The sequence below is a fragment of the Medicago sativa genome, chromosome 6 (genome assembly GCF_051527215.1).
Source record: "Medicago sativa cultivar Bolivia chromosome 6, Bolivia_mono, whole genome shotgun sequence".
In the NCBI taxonomy this organism is placed as follows: Eukaryota; Viridiplantae; Streptophyta; class Magnoliopsida; order Fabales; family Fabaceae; genus Medicago; species Medicago sativa.
Window position 1 is genome coordinate 51,934,922 of NC_140754.1, and position 26,826 is coordinate 51,961,747.

The following is a 26,826-nucleotide window of genomic DNA, read 5'->3' on the forward strand; positions in this document are numbered from 1 at the left end:
TTTATCAAGCCGAACGACATCACTTTATAACAGAATGTTCCCCACGGAGTGATGAAGTACGTCTTTTCTCTATCTTCAGGTGACATCCGTATCTGGTTATAGCCTGAGAAACCATCCATAAAGGAGAACACTTTGGATTGGGCAGTACTGTCAACAAGCACATCAATATGAGGCAGTGGGAAGTTATCCTTCGGACTTTCCCATCTTTCTTTGGTACTGGTACAACGTTGGCAATCCACTCAGGATATTCAGCTGTCATGAGGAAACCCGCATCAATTTGCTTCTGCACCTCAGCCTTAATTTTAAGAGCCATGTCTGGACGAGACCTTCTCAACTTCTGTCTGACAGGAGGACATTCAGGTTTTGTCGGTATCCGATGTTCCACAATCTTGGGATCTAGACCTGGCATATCTTCATAGGACCATGCAAAGACATCTGGATAATCACGGAGAAGCTGAGTAATCTTCTTTTTCACCTCTGGCTCAAGTGCAGCACCAATCTTGATCTCTCGCTTGTTCTCTTCAGTACCCAGGTTGATAAGCTCAATCTCTTCCTGGTGAGGCTGAATGGCTCTTCTTTCTTGCTACAGCAGTCGAGTGATCTCATACGGTATCTCTTCATCATCTTCCTCATCTTCAGCATCATATACAGGGAATTCAAAATTTGGAGGAACCATAGGGTCACTGTGTTCAACGGGTTTATTATGGTTCAATCTGCATAATATGATTGGGATGTTTTTAGAAAAATGTTTTTCATGCAGATTTTTGAAATTAATAAGAAAATACAGATGTTTTGGTTTTTTCTGGCATTACCATTATTTCCAAGAAAAAAGCACTAAAAAGTACAAGAACAAAGAGTCACGGAAAAGATGACAACTTTTATTGATAACGGCAATGCCGAAAAAAACATGCCCTTACAAAGACATCACCTTCACCTTGGGCAGAGTGAAAGGATTGTTATTTTGAAAACAAAAAAGCATGAGCAACAAGACACATTACATGGAAGCATGCATGACTAAAGGAACATCAATTGCCTCCCAATTTCTCGCGATGCCTCCTGGTACAACAAACGTAGGCACATAACTACTTTCAGCAGCATCTTCAGCAATAGCATTAATAAACCCAGCACTATAGAAAGTTCCTGTCGAAACGCCTGAGGTCGGGGAGAACCCAAGGCCCTCCTTACGCTTGTTCTCCAAAATCTGTATCACCTTGCCCCAGCCAGCAGCTTGCCCTTCTTGAACAGCTTTTTGGGCGTCTTTCAATGAAGCTATACTAGCACTAGCTCTCCGGGGTTCTGCACCTTCAACAGTCAAGCCTTGAAATGACGTCCCTTCAGCGGTCCCTGCTTCAACACAAGAGAAAGATGACACTTGGCTAACCAGATATGCTTCTTCACCATGTACAGTGACAAGCTTACCATTCCTCACAAACTTGAGCTTCTGGTGCAGAGTAGAAGTTACTGCCCCAGCGTCGTGAATCCACTGTCTTCCGAGGAGACAACTGTAAGAAGCATTGATGTCCATGACCTGGAAAGTGATCTGAAATGTCTCAGGACCAATGGTAATTGGTAGATCTACCTCCCCAAGAACATCCTTGCGAGATCCGTCGAAAGCCTTAACCAAAAAGCTACTTCCCCTTAGTGAGAGTCCATGATGACTTAACTGTCTCAGTGTAGACTCAGGCATTACATTTAAGGATGATCCAGTGTCCACCAGCACATTGGATATCATGTCAGATTTACAGTGTACTGAGATATGCAAAGCTAAGTTGTGGTATTTCCCCGCTTCGGGGAGCTCATCGTCACCAAACCCCAAGTTATTGCAAGCAGTAATGTTACCCACTATCCCATTGAATTGATCCACGGAGACTTCATGATCAACATAGGCTTGTTCCAGTACCTTCATTAACACTTTCCTGTGAACTTCTGAGCTCAAGAGCACAGACAAGATGGATATTTTTGACGGAGTTTGCAGCAGCTGGTCTACAATCTTATAATCGCTCTTTTTGATAAGCCTCAGAATTTCGTCCAGATTAGACTCTTCAATAGATTGGCCTGATGGGCTGGGGTTCCTATCAACAGGAGGAGAAACTGGTGGAGTTATTGTGGCAACAGGTGTAACCACCTTCTTTTGGAATAAAGGTGGACGGATCTTTCCGCTTCTCAGAGTTGTAACTTCTCTGGCAACATTATCAACCGTAGCTGGGGATATCAGAGGCACTTCCACCCCATTCTCAATCATAGTTGCATCATACTTGTAAGGGATTGCCTTCGTAGGGGCATAAGATACCGGGCCAGGTAACCTGATTACTAAGGGTTCAACGTCCCTTGGCTGTGGCACACCCGTAGCAGGAGAATCATGAAACACTGGCACAATCACACAAACGTCACTGACAATCAAATATTTGCTATCCATTAAGCTTTGTATATCACCTTGTACCACACAACAACCCATAGGATTTTGAAGACATTCTGAACAAGAAGCATGATTGTGATTGAACAAAGAAGCCTGGCAAAGTTTGACATGTAGTGGCACCATAGGAGTAGCGACATTACGGACATCTAAAGTAGGAGCTTCTCGAGGAACACGAACTCCTTCGAAAGCCTCGATCATGTTAACGGCAGCATGGTTTGGAAGTGGATTGTCAAGAACATGAGGAACACTATTTTCAAAAGTCAACCGTCCTCTGTCTATTAGGTCCTTTACAACGTACTTCAGAGCATAGCAACCTTCAACATCGTGGCCTTGAGCGCCCTGGTGGAATTCACATGTGAGATCCTTTCAGAATCTGGGAGGCAATGGCGTAGGCGGAGGCTTGCCTGGTCTGGTGATGCAGTGGCCTTTAGCAAGTAGAGTTGGGAGTAGATCAGCATACCGCATTGGTATCGGTGGAAAATAAGTCTTGGGCCGAGGACCCTGTTGCTGCTGCTGTTGCTGTTGAGCAGGAGGCTGTTGTTGTACCTGCTGAGTAATGGCATTAACGGGCACTGGTGGTTGGCCCGGTGGCAGAGGATATTGCTTATAGAATGGCGGGAAGAACAGATGTTGAGAGTATTGCATATATTGGTAGGGCAGAGGTAACTGAGCAGCAGCTGTAGACTGGCTACCAGATACCATTCCTACTTCGAAATCTTTCTTCTTATGGTGGCCGTTACCATACTTCTTTGGCGCGCTAGTTGAGGATTCCCCCTTTTCAAGAACAATGATACCTTCTCTGACACCCTCCTCTAGACGAGTCCCCATAGTAACCATGTCGGAGAAATTATTTGGAGCAGAGACTATCATCCTTTCAACATATTCCTTCTTCAAAGTTTTCAGGAATGTCTGTGTCAGTTCTTCCTCATCAAGTCGAGGAGAAACACGGGCAGCTACCCCTCTCCATCTCTGAGCATATTCACGGAAGGTTTCATCTTACTTCTGAGACAAAGACTTAAGAGAATCCCTATTCGGCTTCAAGCGGGTGCTAAACTCATAGTGATTTTCAAAAGCAGCGGCGAGTTCCTCAAAAGTATGGATATTGTCTTTGCTTAAACCAGTGTACCAGTCTGCCGCATCTTCCATCAAGCTATCCTGGAAGCAGTGGATCATCAGCGCATCATTATCTGCGTAGTTAGCCATCTTTCGGACATACCGAATGACATGGCTATGTGGACAAGAAATTCCATTGTATTTGTCAAAATCTGGCACTTTGAACTTCTTAGGAACCTCAAATCGGGATACCAGGCATAGATCACGAGCCTTAGCAGAAACACCGTTCCCACGGCTAGCTTTGACCTCACGGAGTTCTCCAGCTAACTCTCTTAACTGTTTTCTCATAGCCTCCATTATAGGGTCTTGTCCACGCGGAGTGTCAACATCGATTACCTATTGCACAGTGTGTACAATAGGATCGGTAACAACAGTAGTCACTTGAGGCATAGAGGCAGATGTAGGAGTAAAAGTTGTCACAGGAATCTGTCCTTGATTGCCAATACCAGAAATACCAGCCGCAGTATTAGGAGCATAGAAAGCTGAGAGTCCATAAGGGCGTCCATTGGGCATAACAAACCGAGCATCAGAGACCACAGTAGACAGTGGGATAGATGGAATCATTTCAGTAGAAGCTGGGACAGATGTGGCTGGGTGTTCTTGTGCAGCCATCATAGTGGACATAGCGTCATGAGCCTTAGCCAAGTCTTCTTTCACAGCAGCCAATTCGGCACGGAGCTGAGCATTTTCTTCTTCAAAGTTAGCCATGTTTCTTCTCTTGTACAATCTTGTTTGATGAACTCTATCTGGTTGGTAAACCTTACGAGCACGAGCCACTTTTCAGACTGCGGCAGAAGAACCAGGAGGCAATGAGTACGAGAGAAGTCTTTTGTGACCAATGAATGCACATGATTCATGAGATGTGTAAATGCATATGCAAAAAGACTCCTTTTGTGTTATCGAAGGGTTTTAGACAAATTAGAAATTTGTAAACATTACTAAACAATTGAAACATCAAAACTAGACAAAACAATCAAACATCACAAAGTCTTACAAGATAATTCCCTTTGAAATACTAAGCCAAGGGATAGACTTTGAAACAACATAAACAACTGGAAATAACGACAGGAAATGGAAATCCTCAAGCATAGGAAGTGGAAGCACCATCCTCAGACTCAGACTCACAGCTGCAGTATCTGTAACAGCCCGATTTTCGCTAGTTTTTATTTTAATTATTTATTTGTGTTTGTTATATGTGCTCTTATGTGATTATTTGCATCTGTGTGTATTTTTGGTTGGGACTCGTAGAATTCGGTGTTAGAAGGGTATTTTAGTCATTTTGGACTTAGGGGTAGTTTGGTCATTTTGAGAGTAGGGGTAATTTTGTAATTTTGAACGAGGATTATTTTTAATGTTTAGTAGGAGTATTATTTTACCAAGTTACTAGAGAGGGTGTAGTAATTATTTTAATTACCATTAAGTGACCGTTAGTGTTATAATTTACCATTAAGTGAGTAGTGACATTTGGGTGTTAGAATAGAAATGGGTTAGGCCCATTAAGGTTTAAGAGATAAGCCCAATTGAGTAGAGCTAGTATATAAACTCTAGTTGTTGGTGAAACTAGGTTTTACAAACATTTTATCATTTCATTTCATTTGAGAGAAGAGATAGAGATAGAGAGAAGAAAGGGTTTGAAGAGATTGAAGAGGAAGGCTAGAGCTAGAAGAGGGATTCATCATCTAGGAGCTAAATTGAGGCTTGGGTTAGAGAATCTTGGTGCTAGAGGTAAGAGGGTTAGAATTCAACCATAATTCATAACTTTTTCTTTCTTACCCATTTTTGTGAAATTGATGAATTGAATCTAATTGTTATAAAATTTGTGCATGATTGCTGTTGTTATGTTTGAGAACATGATTCATATGATGATTGCATGTTAGTATGTGAATTAACATGTTTAAGTGCATAGTTGTTGGTGCTTTGTGTTCTTGAGCAAGTTTGATGAGAATTGAAGTTGTAGTGTTGAATTGTGCAATGAATTTATGTTCAAATGTTGTTGTTGTTGTTATCTTGACATATGTTGTTGTTGAATTGATGCAATGGATATCATTGAAATTGGTGAATTGGTGATGAATATGTTGCTGTTGTTGAAAGTTGTGGAAAATTGATGAATTGGTGAATTTTGATGAGATTAAGTTGAATTGTAGTGCCGATGATTTTAATGAATGAAACCAGTTGATTATGATGAGTTATGGTATAATGATTTCCTGTTTTTGGTTGTTGTTTGGTAATGAGGAATGGTTTGGGAGAGAATTGGGATTTTGAGAAAAACAGATTTTAAGTGTTTTGGGAAATAAGTGATTATGGGATAAGCTGTTTTGGAGATTGTGAAAATATAATTTTTCAGAAAAATATGATAGGATTAATTGAGTAGAACGCATAGGCGAAAACGGAATTGAATTTGGGTTAACGGTCGAGATTTTAAGAACGAAATGGCGAAACCGAAAAACTGGAACTGCACAGAACCGCAGCTCAGGACACTGGCTGCTGCCCATTTGCGCCTGGGCGCAGGAAGCCATGCCTGGGCGTGGCTTGGAAGCCCCTCATGGGTGTCTGCCCTGTTGTGTTGTGCTGGGGTGCTTTGGGGCCAATTTCGGACTTCCAAAACCGATTCTTTCGATGTTTTCACTATTTTCTAGACTTTCTAAACCTATGGAAACATCAAAAAAAATTGAGTTGAACTTGACTCCTTGGATTTAATCAAGCTTTTTGTTGATTGTTCAAGGAATGTTCAAGAACGCTGATTTTCTGAAAACTTGTTTTCTCAAGAGAATGAAGTAGGGTTAAGTATGTAGGATGTTTATATGACTTCTAAAAATGGTTGTGAATGGTTCCATCAAGTTTGAACTTGTTTTGCTTTGAAAATGGGAATTTTGTAAAAAGTGATCAATTGAGACGAACTTCAGAATTTTTGTTAATTCTCCATATGTGGCCGATGAAATGTTTATGTAACCTCTACTGCACGTATATGTGACTTGTGAGGATACATGGCATAGGCGATTGAGCTCGTTTACTTGGTTTTGGCTTAGGTGCTCAATTAATTTCAATGTTGTGATTTTTTTTGAGACGAACTTGATTGAAAATGATCATTGAGGGCCAATTGCTTATGAATCCTTTATGGATTAGATTGATATGATTGTGAGATGATGTATGAATGGTTGTTAAGTGATGAATATGATGTTTGTGATCATATGTTGTGATTGTTCTTTTATTTGGAATGTAAGGAACTATGTGGAGATATGAACTATATGATATAGTTGGATGATGATTATAGTCGTTGACTTATAACCGTTGATTATAGCCGTTGAATCGTTTTGAACATATGCATAGTGAATTGAGTCATATGTTCATGCATCATATGTCGTGTCGGATGTTATATCCATATTGCCGTTGACCGGATACTTGTATCCATATTGCCGTTGATTATAGCCGTTGATAATGATGTTTTTGTTGCATCATAAGGTGACGACCTTGGAGGAGTTTGGTACCACATGCATCTAGAGAAGAGTCTAGAACATTGCATGCATTTGAATAATTGATGAGTTGTGTCATAATTGAATATATGACTTGGTGAATTGTGTGTTGGTGAAATTTGGTGAATGTTGTGATTATGTGGATTGGTGTATATGTACATTGGTGGATTTTGTGGATGGTTGTGAATAATTGATTATGCTCTAATTGCATGTCTTATTTGTTTGTACTTATACACTTGGTGAATCTATTTGATGATAATTGATTGGATGATAATGATGAGGTGAGAATTGTATATGTATATACATAAGATGTGGTGATTTCTTTGATGATGATGATTGATTTCTTGTAACTTGAAATGATGAATTGTACTTGTTGAATTAAGCATGCTGAATTGAGTAATGAGGTAAGTGATGTGATCATTGATTGATGTTGATAAATGATGAGCTTTTGTTGATGACTTGATTAGAGGTTGAATATGCATGCTATGCTATGATAATAATGTGATAGCTTGAAATGTAAGTGATGGGGGATGATAATAATCATGTGATGCTGGTGTTCTAGGAGGAAGGGTTATGTATATGTGATACGTGTATGATACACTTGTGGAGATGAACTTGGAATGATAATATGCATGTGTTGTGACTACTTATGAATATATGTATGGATTGTTATTCTTGAATATATTCTTTCATTTCCAATGTTCATGATAAATGTTTTTCGTGGATTATGATGATGTAATGCTAACCCTCAGTGGTCTGTGGTGGACCGCCTACCTCTCTGTATGGATGGGTAGACGGCGTGCATGATGCTTAGTTGTTGCTTGTTGATGCCGAGGAGTGGAGTTCCTCTCTTTACATGCAAGTGTCTAGATTAGGGCTCTGATCTAGGGTAGTTCTTGCATGTTGTTTTATTTGACTATGTATTTGGAGTTGAGATATTCTGTTATTTGAGATTTGGATGATACATTTGTATTTAGTTTGGAGATCCAGAGATTGTTTATGAATTATATGTTGTTCCGCTGCTATGTAGTATAACATGATCTTTATGCATGTATGAATTGTGGTTTATTCGGAGACGTAGCATCTATTTCTAGAATATTTCTGATGTATTCGCGCGTTTTACCGCTTAATAGAAATAGGGTGTTACAAGTTGGTATCAGAGCCGTGGTCGGTCTTGTCCGGACTAGTATTCTTTGAATTTCCTGTTGTATGCGACATGTACGAGAGTACTGTCGGTACTTGTTGTGTTGTTCTGTTCTTTTAGGCGGGTTTGAGCGTAGTGGGGGAGTAGCAAGTTGCTTCAGGGGTGTTAGTCGGGAGAGGGAAGGTATCTTTGGCTGCGGAGGCTCAGTTGGTTGTGGTTTGTGTTAAGGTTCCTGCTGATTTTGAGTTGGATCTTGTGTGTCTTCCGTTGAAGCATATGGACGTGATTTTCGGTATGGATTGGATGTTGACTTTTGGTGTTAACATTAATTGTTTGACCAAGAGTATAACGTTTTCTAAGCCGGTGGCTGAGGAAGGTGGGAAGTTCTTGACCGCGGAGCAAGTGAAGAAGTCCTTGGATGGTGAAGCTAGTGTGTTCATGATGTTTGCTTCCTTGAAGGAAAGTAGTGAGAAAGGAGTTGGTGATTTGCCGGTAGTGCAAGAGTTTCCAGAAGTTTTTTCGGACGACATTACCGAATTACCGCCGGAGAGGGAAGTTGAGTTTGCAATTGATTTGGTACCAGGAACGAGTCCTATCTCGATTGCGCCGTATCGGATGTCTGCATTAGAGTTGGGTGAGTTGAAGAAGCAATTGGAAGAGTTGCTCGAGAAGCAGTTTATCAGGCCGAGTGTTTCTCCGTGGGGAGCTCCAGTGCTGTTGGTTAAGAAGAAAGATGGAAGCATGAGGTTGTGTGTGGATTATCGGCAGTTGAATAAAGTGACGATTAAGAATCGGTATCCGCTTCCGAGGATTGATGATTTGATGGATCAGTTGGTTGGTGCAGAAGTGTTCAACAAGATTGATTTGAGATCAGGATATCATCAGATTAGAGTAAAGGCGGAAGATATATCCAAAACTGCGTTCAGAACGAGGTATGGACACTATGAGTATTCTGTGATGCCATTTGGAGTGTCTAATGCGCCAGGTGTCTTCATGGAGTATATGAATAGAATATTTCATCCTTTTCTGGACCGCTTTGTGGTGGTGTTTATAGATGATATTTTGGTGTATTCCAAGTCTGAAGAAGAGCATGCCGAGCATTTGAGGATTGTGTTGGGAGTTTTGAAAGAGAATAAGTTGTTTGCTAAGTTGTCGAAGTGTGAGTTTTGGTTGCGGGAAGTGAGTTTCCTTGGTCATGTGATTTCTAAAGGTGGTATTGCCGTGGATCCGTCGAAGGTTGATGCAGTGTTGCAGTGGGAATCACCTAAGTCTGTTTTTGAAGTTAGAAGCTTCTTGGGTTGGCAGGTTATTATCGGAGGTTCATTGAGGGATTCTCTAAGTTGGCGTTGCCATTGACGCAGTTGACTCAGAAAGGACAAGCTTATGTTTGGGATGCTAAGTGTGAGAAGAGTTTCCAAGAGTTGAAGAAGAGGTTGACTTCAGCTCCAGTGTTGATTTTGCCGAATCCGAAGGAATCGTTTATTGTGTATTGTGATGCTTCTAAGATGGGTCTTGGTGGTGTGCTTATGCAAAATCGTCAGGTTGTGGCTTATGCTTCGAGGCAGTTGAAAGTGCATGAGAAGAATTATCCGACTCACGATTTGGAATTAGCAGCCGTGGTGTATGTGTTGAAGATTTGGAGTCATTATCTGTATGGTTCTAAGTTTGAAGTGTTCAGCGATCATAAGAGTTTGAAGTATCTGTTTGACCAAAAGGAGTTGAATATGAGGCAGAGGAGATGGTTGGAGTATCTTAAGGATTTCGATTTTCAGTTAAGTTATCACCCTGGGAAGGCAAATGTTGTTGCTGATGCTTTGAGTAGGAAGTCGTTGCATATGTCTGCTTTGATGGTTAAAGAGTTGGAGTTGATTGAACAGTTTCGAGATTTGAGTTTGGTTAGTGAGTTGACGCCAGATAGTGTGAGATTGGGAATGTCGAAGCTGGCGAGTAATATTTTGGAGGAGATCAAGAATGGACAGAAGGAAGATTTGGAACTTGTAGATCGAGTAGTGTTGGTTAACCAAGGTAAGGGTGGAGATTTCAGGTTGGATGAGAACGGTGTTTTGATGTTTCGTGATCGTGTTTGTGTACCAAGTGTTCTTGAGCTTAAGAGGCAGATTTTGGAAGAAGGTCACAGGAGTAGTTTGAGTATTCATCCAGGAGCGACTAAGATGTACCAAGATTTGAAGAGGTTGTTTTGGTGGCCTGGAATGAAGAAGGAGATCGCAGAGTTTGTGTATGCTTGTTTGGTTTGTCAGAAGTCCAAGATTGAACATCAGAGACCGTCAGGTTTGATGCAACCGTTGTTTGTGCCAGAGTGGAAGTGGGATAGTATATCAATGGACTTTGTGGGAGCGTTGCCGAAGACTGTTAAGGGTTTTGATTCAATTTGGGTGATTGTTGATCGGTTGATGAAGTCGGCACATTTTGTTCCTATTAAGACCGGTATGTCTGTGGCGAAGTTGGCTGAGATCTACATTGAGCAGATTGTTAGATTGCATGGTATTCCTTCTAGTATTGTGTCGGATCGGGATCCGAGGTTTACTTCTAAGTTTTGGGAGAGTTTGCAAGTTGCTTTGGGGACTAAGTTGAGGTTGAGTTCCGCTTATCATCCCCAGACTGATGGTCAGACGGAGAGGACTATTCAGAGTTTGGAAGATTTGTTGAGGGCTTGTGTTTTGGAGCAAGGTGTCAGTTGGATTGAATGTTTACCGTTGATTGAGTTTACTTACAACAACAGTTTTCATTCTAGTATTGGAATGGCACCGTTTGAGGCTTTGTATGGTCGGAGGTGTAGAACTCTTTTGTGTTGGTATGAGTCAGGAGAGGGTGCTTTGTTAGGACCGGATGTTGTGCAAGAGACTACGGAAAAGGTTAAGATGATCCAAGAGAAGATGAAAGCGTCTCAGAGTAGGCAGAAGAGTTATCATGATAAGAGGAGGAAAGACCTTGAGTTTCGGGTTGGTGATCATGTGTTTTTGAGAGTGAATCCTGTAACCGGTGTTGGACGTGCTTTGAAGTGTCGGAAGTTAACTCCTCGTTTTGTTGGACCTTTTGAGGTTGTTGAGAAGGTTGGGGTTGTAGCGTATCGGATTGCGTTACCACCATCTTTGTCAAATCTTCATGATGTGTTTCATGTGTCTCAGTTGAGGAAGTATGTGTATGATGCGTCTCATGTGATCCAAGTGGATGATTTGGAAGTAAGGATTTGACTGTTGAGACTTGGCCAGTTAGGATTGAGGATCGTGAAGTGAAGCGTTTGCGTGGCAAGGAGATCGTTTTGGTTAAAGTGATTTGGGTTGGACCGACGGGTGAGAGTGCCACTTGGGAATCGGAGAGTAGGATGAAGGTTTCGTATCCGGAGTTGTTTCCTTCAGGTAATTTTCGAGGGCGAAAATTCATTTTAGTGGGGGAGAGTTGTAACAGCCCGATTTTCGCTAGTTTTTATTTTAATTATTTATTTGTGTTTGTTATATGTGCTCTTATGTGATTATTTGCATCTGTGTGTATTTTTGGTTGGGATTCGTAGAATTCGGTGTTAGAAGGGTATTTTAGTCATTTTGGACTTAGGGGTAGTTTGGTCATTTTGAGAGTAGGGGTAATTTTGTAATTTTGAACGAGGATTATTTTTAATGTTTAGTAGGAGTATTATTTTACCAAGTTACTAGAGAGGGTGTAGTAATTATTTTAATTACCATTAAGTGACCGTTAGTGTTATAATTTACCATTAAGTGAGTAGTGACATTTGGGTGTTAGAATAGAAATGGGTTAGGCCCATTAAGGTTTAAGAGATAAGCCCAATTGAGTAGAGCTAGTATATAAACTCTAGTTGTTGGTGAAACTAGGTTTTACAAACATTTTATCATTTCATTTCATTTGAGAGAAGAGATAGAGATAGAGAGAAGAAAGGGTTTGAAGAGATTGAAGAGGAAGGCTAGAGCTAGAAGAGGGATTCATCATCTAGGAGCTAAATTGAGGCTTGGGTTAGAGAATCTTGGTGCTAGAGGTAAGAGGGTTAGAATTCAACCATAATTCATAACTTTTTCTTTCTTACCCATTTTTGTGAAATTGATGAATTAAATCTAATTGTTATAAAATTTGTGCATGATTGCTGTTGTTATGTTTGAGAACATGATTCATATGATGATTGCATGTTAGTATGTGAATTAACATGTTTAAGTGCATAGTTGTTGGTGCTTTGTGTTCTTGAGCAAGTTTGATGAGAATTGAAGTTGTAGTGTTGAATTGTGCAATGAATTTATGTTCCAATGTTGTTGTTGTTGTTATCTTGACATATGTTGTTGTTGAATTGATGCAATGGGTATCATTGAAATTGGTGAATTGGTGATGAATATGTTGCTGTTGTTGAAAGTTGTGGAAAATTGATGAATTGGTGAATTTTGATGAGATTAAGTTGAATTGTAGTGCCGATGATTTTAATGAATGAAACCAGTTGATTATGATGAGTTATGGTATAATGATTTCCTGTTTTTGGTTGTTGTTTGGTAATGAGGAATGGTTTGGGAGAGAATTGGGATTTTGAGAAAAACAGATTTTAAGTGTTTTGGGAAATAAGTGATTATGGGATAAGCTGTTTTGGAGATTGTGAAAATATAATTTTTAAGAAAAATATGATAGGATTAATTGAGTAGAACGCATAGGCGAAAACGGAATTGAATTTGGGTTAACGGTCGAGATTTTAAGAACGAAATGGCGAAACCGGAAAACTGGAACTGCACAGAACCGCAGCTCAGGACACTGGCTGCTGCCCATTTGCGCCTGGGCGCAGGAAGCCATGCCTGGGCGTGGCTTGGCAGCCCCTCATGGGTGGCTGCCCTGTTGTGTTGTGCTGGGGTGCTTTGGGGCCAATTCCGGACTTCCAAAACCGATTCTTTCGATGTTTTCACTATTTTCTAGACTTTCTAAACCTATGGAAACATCAAAAAAAATTGAGTTGAACTTGACTCCTTGGATTTAATCAAGCTTTTTGTTGATTGTTCAAGGAATGTTCAAGAACGCTGATTTTCTGAAAACTTGTTTTCTCAAGAGAATGAAGTAGGGTTAAGTATGTAGGATGTTTATATGACTTCTAAAAATGGTTGTGAATGGTTCCATCAAGTTTGAACTTGTTTTGCTTTGAAAATGGGAATTTTGTAAAAAGTGATCAATTGAGACGAACTTCAGAATTTTTGTTAATTCTCCATATGTGGCCGATGAAATGTTTATGTAACCTCTACTGGACGTATATGTGACTTGTGAGGATACATGGCATAGGCGATTGAGCTCGTTTACTTGGTTTTGGCTTAGGTGCTCAATTAATTTCAATGTTGTGATTTTTTTTGAGACGAACTTGATTGAAAATGATCATTGAGGGCCAATTGCTTATGAATCCTTTATGGATTAGATTGATATGATTGTGAGATGATGTATGAATGGTTGTTAAGTGATGAATATGATGTTTGTGATCATATGTTGTGATTGTTCTTTTATTTGGAATGTAAGGAACTATGTGGAGATATGAACTATATGATATAGTTGGATGATGATTATAGCCGTTGACTTATAGCCGTTGATTATAGCTGTTGAATCGTTTTGAACATATGCATAGTGAATTGAGTCATATGTTCATGCATCATATGTCGTGTCGGATGTTATATCCATATTGCCGTTGACTGGATACTTGTATCCATATTGCCGTTGATTATAGCCGTTGATAATGATGTTTTTGTTGCATCATAAGGTGACGACCTTGGAGGAGTTTGGTACCACATGCATCTAGAGAAGAGTCTAAAACATTGCATGCATTTGAATAATTGATGAGTTGTGTCATAATTGAATATATGACTTGGTGAATTGTGTGTTGGTGAAATTTGGTGAATGTTGTGATTATGTGGATTGGTGTATATGTACATTGGTGGATTTTGTGGATGGTTGTGAATAATTGATTATGCTCTAATTGCATGTCTTATTTGTTTGTACTTATACACTTGGTGAATCTATTTGATGATAATTGATTGGATGATAATGATGAGGTGAGAATTGTATATGTATATACATAAGATGTGGTGATTTCTTTGATGATGATGATTGATTGCTTGTAACTTGAAATGATGAATTGTACTTGTTGAATTAAGCATGCTGAATTGAGTAATGAGGTAAGTGATGTGATCATTGATTGATGTTGATAAATGATGAGCTTTTGTTGATGACTTGATTAGAGGTTGAATATGCATGCTATGCTATGATAATAATGTGATAGCTTGAAATGTAAGTGATGGGGGATGATAATAATCATGTGATGCTGGTGTTCTAGGAGGAAGGTTTATGTATATGTGATACGTGTATGATACACTTGTGGAGATGAACTTGGAATGATAATATGCATGTGTTGTGACTACTTATGAATATATGTATGGATTGTTATTCTTGAATATATTCGTTCATTTCCAATGTTCATGATAAATGTTTTTCGTGGATTATGATGATGTAATGCTAACCCTCAGTGGTCTGTGGTGGACCGCCTACCTCTCTGTATGGATGGGTAGACGGCGTGCATGATGCTTAGTTGTTGCTTGTTGATGCCGAGGAGTGGAGTTCCTCTCTTTACATGCAAGTGTCTAGATTAGGGCTCTGATCTAGGGTAGTTCTTGCATGTTGTTCTATTTGACTATGTATTTGGAGTTGAGATATTCTGTTATTTGAGATTTGGATGATACATTTGTATTTAGTTTGGAGATCCAGAGATTGTTTATGAATTATATGTTGTTCCGCTGCTATGTAGTATAACATGATCTTTATGCATGTATGAATTGTGGTTTATTCGGAGACGTAGCATCTATTTCTAGAATATTTCTGATGTATTCATGCGTTTTACCGCTTAATAGAAATAGGGTGTTACAGTATCGGGCATAGAAGTTACGGGCCCCCCTAGCCCTCTTGGAGTCCCTCATAAGCAACTTATCCTTTTCTTCAATTTCTCTCCTAGCTTTAGCCAACTCTTTCTTCAATGTCAAAACCTCATGAGTCTTCTGTTCACCTTTCCCATCCAAGGTCATGATCAAGTTCTCAGCCTCGTAGTATCTAGTCTTCCACTGATGCTTCTCCCGACTCTCCATAGCTAGATGCTCCTGATACATCTCCTGAGTAGGTGGTAGTAGAGGCAAAGGCATGGTTGGAATAGATGCAGACACATATCTCATGGCGGGGTAAGGCATGCCAATCTTCTCGGCCTGATTTATCACCCACTGAGTATAGGCCTCATGAGCAACACCGGACCTTACACCCATATGCTTCACCTCTTTCTTTCGAAGCTTGGACCAAGCCTCTATGAAATCCTCTCTTATTCCTGTGGGTGCATTGGAGTAATGGAAGAAGTAAGGAGATGTAGCAAGATTGATGGGCTTCTCTTTCATCGGGAAACCAAATTGTCGCAAGGCAAGCTCCGGGTTATAGTTGATTCCACCCCGGGTACCAAGAAGAGGTACATTAAGAAACTTTCCACCTCCGAAGATAATTTCTTTGACTCTAGCAGCGGGAGTGAGCCAAACTACTTCATTAGGAGTGAGGGCTATGATCCTCTGTGAAATAGTCCAATTCTCTGGATTATCATGAAAAGACTTCGGAAGGTGCGAAATAAACCACCTATAGAGGAGAGGTACACAACAAAGAATGTATCCACGACCCTTGCCGGATCGATCGTGAATAGCATGGTATGTGTCAGCTAGCAAAGTAGGGACCGGATTCTTGGAGTGGAAGATCATAATAGCATTCATATCCACGAAGTCATCCAGATTTGGAAAGAGAATAAGCCCATAGATGAGGAGTGCAAGAATAGCCTCAAGAGTGACCTGACAAGTGGTTTTGAGGTTGGCTTTCTCAAGTAGATACTCCAAAGTGAACCCTCGGATGTGAGCCTTAGTGACAAGATTCTTGGAGACATCGGTGGTCTTGAGATGAAGATCTTTAGCAATAACCAAGGGAGTAGGAGGATGCTCAAGTCCCGCGAAAGGTGTCCCCTTGGCTATAGGTAAGCCTGTCAAAGAAGAATAAGCCTCAAGAGTAGGCATCAGCTGAAAGTCAGGAAAAGTGAAGCACCGATAATCCCGATCATAGAATTGCACTAAAGTGTGCACAAGCTTCTCATCCACATTAGTCCGGAGAATAGTAAGTAAATCCCCACAACGGTGTCGGAAACCAATCGGATCCTTGATCTTGAGTGCCAAATCTCTCAAACTAGCCAAATCCACTTCCTTGAACTTGTAGGACTTAGTCTTCCCCATACCTGCAATGTTTACAAGTTCAATTTGTCTAAGCCCTTCGATAAATGCATGGAAAAAATTTATGCATGTATGCATGTATGCATGTATGCATGATTATGTTCAAGTACGGAGAGAACATGGTGGGTTGAGATTCAAAGTCAAGGAGTCATGGGTGGACACGGTGTCCGGTGAAACTAGGGCTTTAGGTAATAGTAACCGGGTTCTAAAAAGGTCCCCAAGTTGCAACCTCTCCGACGTATATCACGGTGTCACGAGACAAACACTCGCTCCATGATTATCCGTAAGAAGGTCTAACTTGAGTGTAGTATCGTGTGACGACTAAAATTCGAGAAAACACTCGGTTTAGCCTCCGCACTACATCCTAGAAGATGGCCATAGATGGGTTTGGTTATCTACGGTTCATAGCTTCATAGAACAATTAGAAGTAAAGTGCCTAAACGCGACAACACGCGTCGACAACATCACACCCAAAATGCCTCAACTATGTGGGATTGATCGCATAATCCAATACACGAGGCAACCCTCGGAATGAATTGTCGATTATATCCCTCCTAAATCCTAAGTTCACTCAGCCCGGGTGTAGGACTTTTTGATATTCTCACCCCACACGTTTGCAAGAATTTAAACATTTATTCACATAGGAAAGCAAAAAGAAGCAAGTAAAAACGAAAGCGCAAGCGTGGAAATAAAGACTAGGCGTAACTCTCGAATCTCCCCAGTGAAGTCGTCAGCTGTTTTATCTTGGTTTTTCGGGTATCAAACATTGATTACGTTTGAACCTTTTTAAACTTTGATATCTCATTTTTTCTTGGGAAGGGAAAAAATAAGAAAAACCCTTGAGAATCGAGGTCCGGGAGTTGTTTTCGCTACAGGAAGGTGTTAGGCACCCATAACGACTATAGTATCCTATAGGAACCGTCTTTACTTTCTACGCGCGCGCTTTATTTTTTAATGCTATTTAAGAAATGATATTTACACCTAAGAGTTTACTAAGTCAAGAATTGGAGGGAGAAGAAGGCGTTTGAATTTTTATTTTATTTGAATTGAAGGAATATTGGTTCCTTGCCTACGTACCCTTTTAAGGGATCAAATCCACCGTAGTTCTCTTCCAAAAAATGTTTTTTGTTTTTGTTGATTGATTTTAAGTTTAAAAAATGGGGTTTTGAGAATAAGAGAGAGGCCTCAAGGGCATAAGATTTGGAAAACGTGGGGTGGAATTAGTTATTTTGCAAAATGAAGTCTAAGTATGATTAAAAATTCATTAGAGTTTTTGTTTAAGAAAATAAAAGGAAAATCAATGGGATTTTGATCCCAAAGTTTATTTAGAAAATTATTTGATTGATGTTGTTCATATTTCTTGGAAACGAGAATTTTTCTAAGTATCGCGATTCCTAAGCATACATCTAAACATACATTCCCTAAGCATACATCTAGAGTAACCATGTGATGTGTGTGCATGTGTCAGTGCTGGTGTCAGTGTACATCATTAGAGTCCATTGTCCTTTACATATGCCCTAGTTTACATGCTATGGTCTTGCAAGAATTTAAATTGCATAAAAAGAAATTACAAAATCCTTAGGGTTTTTACATGCTAAGTATTGGCAAAATTTTAAGTGCAAGAAATAGAAGCTAAGAATATAAGATGGAGGATGCGATGCTTATGGAACGTATGAAACATGAAATAAAGTGGTTAGTGGCATAAGGAATAATAGAAATTGAAATGGAGGCAAGTAAAATGGCAATAACCAAAGTAAGGAAATTACCACAAAACACATAACAAAAATAGTGCCAAATACCCAAAATTCCACCACAAAGTACAAAGTCTACATGACCTATAATTCTCATGATTCAACATACTTTCAAGGCATAAAATCCAGGTTTTAAAATGAGAATCAAAGTGTCATTGTAAACTTTGCATTTTAATGTGAATTTAGACCTATTTGCACTATTTATTCACAAAACAAAACTTGCGAAGCAAGCAACCAAGTATCACATGCACATATTCAGTAAAAAACACATTCAAACAGTAGCAAGAACTTTATAAAATCATATATCATGAACCACAAACATTCATCAAGAATTAGAATTAAATCATGCAATTTTCATGGATTTTTAAACATGGAACTCAAGTAATAAAGCAAGAAAACGTCATAATATTTTTTTTCAGGTTTCATTATGTAAAAAAAACCCCAAAATTATCACAAATATATCAAAAAGTATTCACAATTTTTTTAGAAAATTTTCAAAAGGTTTAAAACCTACCAGAGGTGTGATTAACAAAAACTTGCGTGGGAAATAGCAAAATGATCAACAAAAATGCCAGACAAACAGATTATGGATCCAAGCCCACACACATGGTTGGATTTGGATCATCCAAGAGCCTCATGGGCGTTGGATCGATCCAGACCTTCCAAACCCTAGATCCAACTGTCTCAAACGAAGGAGCACGATAAAAACTGTGTACGTGCGCGCGTGGAATAACAGAGGGAGTATATAAATGTTTCTCTTCACAAAAAAACATTTGAGAGTATTCTTTCTCTCTCTAAACAAACCGTTCTCCCTCTCTCACTAACAGCAAACTGAGAAGATAGAGAAAAGGAACTCCGACGCGGCGGCCGGCCGGTTTCTGGTGGCGGAGCCACCGCGTCGGAAAACTCACTATTCTTTTTTTTTAAAAGATTTTTTATGGAAACCACTCCTTTTCTTCTCCTCTTCTCAAAAAATCAACACAAAAGTTTCAAAAGGAATTCATATAAAGCTAGATCTAAGATTAAAGAAAACAAAGTAAGTCACAAAACTCTTTTACCTCTTTCATTCTTCCGAATCAGTTTCGGATCCTTGCTTTCTTCTTCGTTTTGCTGCTTCTTCTTTCTTCAGTGTTGTTGTGGTCTCTGTTTGCTTGTTCTTTGATGAGAACGAAATAGAGTTTGTTTTGACTATGAGATGCTCGAATCCGAACTATTTTGGGCTGGGATAGTTGAATCCGAAAATGCTTGCTATTGATGATTGTTGGTGAATGAGTTGCGATCAGTATTGATGTATGATTCTGTGATTTTGGATGAGTTTTCTGGAATTTTTGATGATTAGGGTTCGGTGGTGATGAATCCTTGCGTTTTTTTGTTCGATTCTGTGAATGATGAATTTCTGTTAGGGTTCCTATGAAGATGATGAAATTGTGGTGGTTTTGGTGACTGTTACGTTGATTTGTGATGGGATCAATTTCTGGAAATTGATGAATTTCTGGAAGAAATTGTATGAATATTCATGGAGATTCGTGGAATATTCATACTGTTCTTGAGTTTGTTAGCTTTTTGATCGGTTTTTTTTTGGGGAGAGAGAAAGAAAAATCTGTTTGTGATGATTTTTTTTTGGGAAGTGTGTATGAATCATTCTGACTTTGACTGGTGGCCTTTTATAGGCTGCCATGTGTATGCCTTGACCAATAAGAAAGCGCCACCTGTACCTGGACTTAAGACTTGGACAAAAAAGGATTAATCTGCAATTATTTAAACTAAAGGACTGAACAGCAATTTTAACAACTTTGAGGGACTAAAATGAAATTTAAAAATAAAATTGGTTAAAATTGGTAAATTGAAAATAACGTAAAGTGAAACAAATAAAAAACACAAAACGGACTAAAATGAACCAACTACATAAATGAGGTACTTCAAAGTAACCTCTCTCTGCCAAAATTTTGTGTGAAATGACCAAAATACCCCTGGGGACTAAAATGACTCAAAATGTCTCAAATGTAATTTTAAAATGATTTTTAACAGGAAATTAGAGCATGAGTTTATACAAGCAAAATGAAAGGACTCAGAGACAATTTTTAGGGATTAAAAGAGTTTTAACATAGGAAATGACTAAAATGCCCCTTAGGGGCTAAACTGACTCAAAATGATTCAAATGTAATTTTTGAAATGGACTTTAACATGAGATCGAAACAAGGACTTATACAAACCACATTGAAAAGACTCAAACAATTTTCAAAGACTAAAATGGGTTTGAATGCAGGAAATGACTAAAATACCCTTTTTCATGAATTTTGCAAATAATATTGAAATAAAATGCAGAGAAATATGCAATTGATCAGAGACAACTTCAAAATGACTTGATATGCAAAAAAACATTTGGATGGTTTTAAATGTAAGAAGACATGGACAAATTCACAGTTTGAAAAGATTTTTGAGGCAGAATTGGAAGATAGAGCAGGGTAAAATATCAGTGTGAAGTAATAGCAAATTGGCAATCTTTCAAGAGTAATAGACATGTATCAAAGATGGACAAATATTCTGAGCAAGTATTTTTAGGTCCAAAATCAGGGTATAACAATGATCCGGAAAGAATCTTTCTTGGAACGCTTTCTCCAATGCATTTCAATCATTCATAATTGATTGTGGTTAATCAAGATACCACTCCCGAGCTTTGCCGATGAGTGAGTGTTGGAACAACCTTACGAAACCAGCTTCTTCATCAGTTTCGGATGCGCCAAGACTGTTGGTCAGGGCATAAAACACCGATAGATGTTAATAAGGATCTTCATGATCTAGCCCGGCAAATGGATGATTCGAAACCAACTGTATAGTTCCGGACTTTAACTCTACTTGTTTCTCCTTATCCTTTCCAAGATGAGCTAGCCGTGTTGGACTTGTCCAACAGGGCATCACACTCTGATTATTTTGATCCAAATTCTGATTGTTTCCATCCATTTCTTCTTCTTCGCGTATGGTTGTTAGTGAAGGAGTGAAAGTTGAAGTTCCTTCTTGTTGCTTTTGTTTGGATAGTTCTTGTTCTTTCTTTTTCTTATTATTGTTTCTGCAAGCCGTCTTCTCAATCTCAGGATCGTATTCTAGTTCCTCCGGTGGAATTCTACCTTGCATAAAAGGATTTCAAGAATCTAACCACAAGATTAGCAACACAAAGGATAATGAATGAATGATATATATACAAAGTAAATATGTGCAAAATTGCTTAAAACGATAAAATAGTCGTACTATCTATGATATCTAAACGCCAGTCCCCGGCAACGACGCCATTTTGATGTAGTATATTTTTGCATCAAACAAAAGTAAGTAGTTAAAATCGTCTCCTCAGGGACTATTGCGATATCATGGATCGTTCGACACCAAATATCATTCTAAGTTGAAAGGGTAATTGTTTGTTTGTTTATAACTAAATTAACTATGGTACAAATAATAAACTTGAGATTAATAAGGTGTGAAACTTGTTAGGATTAGAGTTCCTTAATCAAGCGTCAAATATAACCTAATGATCATATACAGATTCTAGCCTTTCTTTGATATTATCACGTATCCCTTAACAACATCATTCGTGTCCAAACAATATTGTGAGCTCAATTGTATCGTTCAATCCTCGATGTCTCAAACTATTATAGAATTCCTGTTGAGCAGCAACTCGCCTCACGAGCTATATCATTCGCCATGGCGAGTTAATGAGGAGTTTAGGCCTCCCTATTTCATTCGCCATGGCGAGTTAATGAGGAGTTTAGGCCTCCCTAACTTGCCACATCATCTCTGAGGAGTTTAGGCCTCCCTAACTTGCCTCGTGAGTTAATGTACACGCCATGGCGAGCAAATTGATGCTTCTGCCTCTGCTAATTCTTTGAGCACTCGCTGTTGTGAGTTGGAGGCGAGTAAATTATGCTTCCTGCCTCTTGCTCGGTTTTGCTACTCGCCACTGCGAGTTGGAGGTGGGTGAATGGTGCTTTCTGTTTCTGCTTGCTCGCCATTGCGAGTTGGTGGCGAAGGAATCCATCATTCTGCCTCTTTTGTAATTTTCTCTATTTTTCTTCTTTGTTTAGTGTCTTGAGGTAAATTCCTTCACAAAAGGGTAGAGTAAGATATATAAAGCGTAATAGGGTAATTATCACTTATCTCTCGGTTTCCCTCAATAACTTGCAAAGCAACTAACAAAAGTGCCTAAAATATATCATGAATTTAACACTTCCTAGCACTTATCACCGCATTAAAGTCAAACTTGCAACTTGGAAAGGTGTTCTTTTGTCCAACATGGGTAGGATTCAACTAGTGGTCATTGGTGGCTGCCAATTCTCGTTGGCTAATTGGTAACGGCGACATCATACATTTATGGCTTGACAATTGGGTCGGAGAGTCACTGGTTTCTTTGCTCAACCTGCCACCGCAAGTGTACCCGTCACTTCATGCCAAGCTTTCTTCGGTTATTGTGGATGGAGAGTGGCAGCTTCCTCGTTTCATCTATAACTACCCATTGCTTGCGAATCAAATAATGCAAATTACACTTCCGGTTACCCCCTTCCCAGATAAACGTGTATGGATCCATGCTGCTGATGGCATTCTAACAGCCAAATTTGCTTTTAATTTTTTGCATCCTGCTCCTATTCGATTGATTGGGCCTCTGTTATCTGGCGTACTTGAATTCCACCGTCTCACTCATTTTTCTTTTGGAGGTTGATGTTGTTTAAGATGCCAACGGACGAGAATTTACAAGGTAGGGGCTGCACCTTGGCTTCGGTGTGTTCTATGTGTTATAAGCATGCAGAAAGTTCAGTGCATCTTTTCCTTCACTGTGATTTTGCGCAACACATCTGGCAGTGGCTGGGCTTGAAGCTGAACCGTACCATTTCACTTGACTCGTTTCACTCTTTTCTGAATTGTGTTCTTCATCGTTGCAGCACCCAGCTGCGTGATGTAATGGTGGCTGCCATAATTCATACGATTTATTCTATTTGGACAACAAGAAAAGCAATGAGATTTAATGCGGTGTTTGTTACCATTCATACTGCTGTTGCTAAAATTTCTTCCTTCACTGTCATGTATGGTAGTATATCCAAAGGTAACTGTGTAACTTCTGATGTAGCTATCTTGGATAATCTTTTTATTCCCCCTCTTCACAAACGTGTTAAGGACATCATCCCGGTTGTTTGGAAGGCACCGACCTTTACCTGAGTCAAGGCCAATACAGACGGTTCAGTTAGGAATATGATGGCTGCTAGTGGTGGCCTTTTTCGTGATTTTAGGGGCACTTTCCTTGGTGGATTCACTAGAAATACTGGTGGTGGTTTAGTTTTTGAGGCGGAAATTTTGGGTCTCATTCTGGCTATGGAGTATGCGGTTTCGAACAATTGGACTCGGTTGTGGTTGGAAACAGATTCCACCAGTGCGGTTCAGGCTTTTTACAAATGTTCCCTTATTCCGATTTGTCTTAGAAATCGTTGGCATAATTGTACTCACCGCGGTTTGATGATTATTTGCTCCCATATTTTCCGTGAAGGGAACTGTTGTGCGGACGGCCTTGCAACTATGGGACAAGATATTACGGACACTGCTTGGTTTAACATTTTACCTTCTTCGTTGTTGGCGAACTTTGCGAGAGACAGACATGGGCTACCCAATTACAGATTTCCATAGATTTTTCTGTCTCCTTTTTTTTATGTCTGTTTTCTTTTTATTTTGAGGGTCTTGGCCTAGTCCCCCCTCGTTTGTACAGTTTTCCCCTTTTAATTAATAATATTACGTATTGGAAAGACGGTAAAGGATGGGAGCATCTGTTGGGTGCCAACCTAGTTGTGATGCTTCATACTCTCCCGGAGTCCTAACCTTTCTCTTGGCCTTATAAAAAAAAAACTTTAAATATAAGTATTTAATTAGATATAATCCACATTATATAATATATTAGTTCCAACACCTTATTGCCCTCACTTGAGTGATAGGCTAACGTCACTTAGCCCGACCAATGATAGGAACTTTATAAAGTTCAAATTCTATATGTTATATTTATAAATTGATTATTAGTGCCACCATTATTAATAATAATAATTTTTTGACAAAAATAATTTGATCGTACCTGATCAGAAGGTGGTTGTTGGTGCTTCTTTTAATGCGGTGGTTTGAAAGTGGGGGAATATTTCAATTGAGCGTTGGATTGAAGGGAGGGTGTACCTGCAGACAATCCGACGCTCAAGTCAATAGTGGTTCAGAATGGGGTTTAGAAGTGAAAGAGATTATACCTTGGAGGTTGCGAGGAGCTTCCTATTTATAGAGTTGGGTGAATACAGAGTCGTTGTAATGGCACACATATGACCGGCTGTTACGAAATCGAGGGAAGTATAACCGCAGTGAGATATTAGCGGGAACGTGGGAAATAGACGTTGTTGTTCGTTTGAACAGGTCGCAGTTGCTCCGAGCACCCCCACCCCCTCGCGGAGAGGGTGTGTATTGCGAGTAAACTGCTAGATGCAGCATTTGGGCTTGATTTGTTATTGGGCTTAGGTCTTTGACTGGTCCAGACCATAATTTATAATTTCCTATTTTGTTAAACGAAAATAAAAAAATATTGAAACTGGTAATTATTTTTTTTTTATGGTGTCCGGTGTTCGAACCCCGGACCTTGCATATATTATGCATTGTCCTTACCAGCTAAGCTCACGGGGACCTTGAAACTGGTAATTAAATAAAGCACCATATGTTATTATATATTTGGGATATTTTCTTTTTTTTACACATTCCTTTTGGGGATAAAAATTCTTTTTTTTGGTGTAATTGTTTTACCTGTATCCATTTTGGGATATTTTTTAGACACATTTCTTTTTGGGGATAAAAATTCTTTTTTGTTTTTGTATAATTGTTTTACTAGTACCTATTTTGGGATATTTTCTTTTTCTGACTCTTTTTTTTTTTGGTATAAAAATTGTTTACCAGTATCCATTTTACGATATTTTATTTTTTGACACATTCCTTTTTAGGGATAAAAATTCTTTTTTTTTTTGGTGCAATTGTTTCACCAGTACCCATTTTCGGATATTTCTTTTTTTTTGACGCATCCCTTTTTGGGAATTGAAATTCATTTATTTTTTTAGTAAAAGGATAAAAATTCATCCCCCCTAAAAATTAATATTCAATGTTAGGTATATTATTATTTTAATTTATAGTTTAGATCTTTTTTTAGCTAAAATAATTAAAATTGCACATTAGTCCAACCACATCCTTTTGGAGTTCAATAATATGAAGTTGTTGATCATTATGGAGTTGGTTGATCACATGAATTTTCATTTTAGGGATTCATTTGGATACTAATTCAGTGAAATTTTATATCCTAGTCATTAGTAAATAAATTAGTGGTTACCTTTTGTAAGAAAAAAAATAGTGGTTACCTTACTCTTGAATAGAATTCTTTTCGTATGACTTTGTTCACGAACTGAATTGTGTATTCAAGTTAATACCGTGAAACTTTATCCTTAACGATCAAAAACATTTAAGGATCTAATGATAATTTATTTGAATTTTCTAACCTAATTGTAAATTATAAAAATATGTAGTTCTAAAGTTCAATTAAATAATTTATTAAGCGCAATGGTCCGTTGCTTAGATCATTTTCCTTATTAATAGCTTGAAAGTAAAAACTTGGAAACTAGTACTAGCTATTAAGGAAAATGTAACGCCCAAATTAAAAGTGTCTAGAATTTTCAACAAGAGTGCTAAAACTGATATTGGATACATTAATTATACAATACAGAACGACATAAGTCGGGAATTCCAATACAAAGACAAACTTGAGTCATATGTTACAATATTATACATAACCCGTCAAATGAAACTCGTACAACTTAAGTTCATTATACACAAGTTTATATTATAACATAACTTCAAGTTATGAGACAAAAAAACTGGAATCCAAGATAGCATGATCAATCCGTAGCCTTTGAACAAAGAAGGAAAGGGATGAGACATAAAGCCTCAGTGAGTTCTAGCTAACCCTAGGCTATTGGTAACCTTGGGGAAACCTACGGTCACCACGTGACTACAATACAACCTGACGGTTGATTATACGTGTGTGGATATGCTTGCCTAGACAGTGGTGCATGCAAGGGCCGTCATAGTTACTTCATATTGCCAAAGGTTTAGCTTACAACTTACGTGTCTTGGTGATCAAGGGAACCTAAGATTGCTATACCGAGATATGCTAATGCATCAAGGCTAAAACTTAACATATTCATGACACGCTTCTAAACCGGACGATTAGGAAAAACCTAAGACCGTCGTCGGTAATCTTCATAACTTACTCATGTCTAACATCATAACATACATAGTCGTATTCATTAAGTTAGAGGTTAGCGTTGAACAATATCATTATCTGGATTCATTTTATGGAAAGTCCCGGGTGGAGTAGTCCGAAAACAATCCCATACATAACCGATAAAAACCTATCTAAGGAAAATATCGGGCTCCCTCAGCAACGTGTGGGCCCCTCTTGCGAAGCTTGTCCCGTTTCCCAACTGGGAAACCCCTTGAGATCCCAACCTAGCGTGGATCGCAAGAGACACGACACCTACGTTTACATATTCATTCTTAGTGAAAAGATTAAACTAATCGTCTCACGTCTTAACTGTTTTATCTTGGTTTTCAG

General features: G+C 38.9%; 2 long non-coding RNA genes across 2 annotated transcripts; both read left to right on the forward strand.

The window, feature by feature from the left end:
• Nucleotides 1-4,787: 4,787 nt before the first annotated feature.
• Nucleotides 4,788-8,075, forward strand: LOC146915557 (uncharacterized). Its single transcript, XR_015014647.1, has 2 exons — nucleotides 4,788-5,254; nucleotides 7,794-8,075. It is a non-coding gene; the product is annotated as an uncharacterized LOC146915557 (long non-coding RNA).
• A 3,307-nt stretch (nucleotides 8,076-11,382) lies between these two features.
• Nucleotides 11,383-14,970, forward strand: LOC146915558 (uncharacterized). The gene is made up of 2 exons (XR_015014648.1): nucleotides 11,383-12,149; nucleotides 14,689-14,970. It is a non-coding gene; the product is annotated as an uncharacterized LOC146915558 (long non-coding RNA).
• Nucleotides 14,971-26,826: the final 11,856 nt, after the last annotated feature.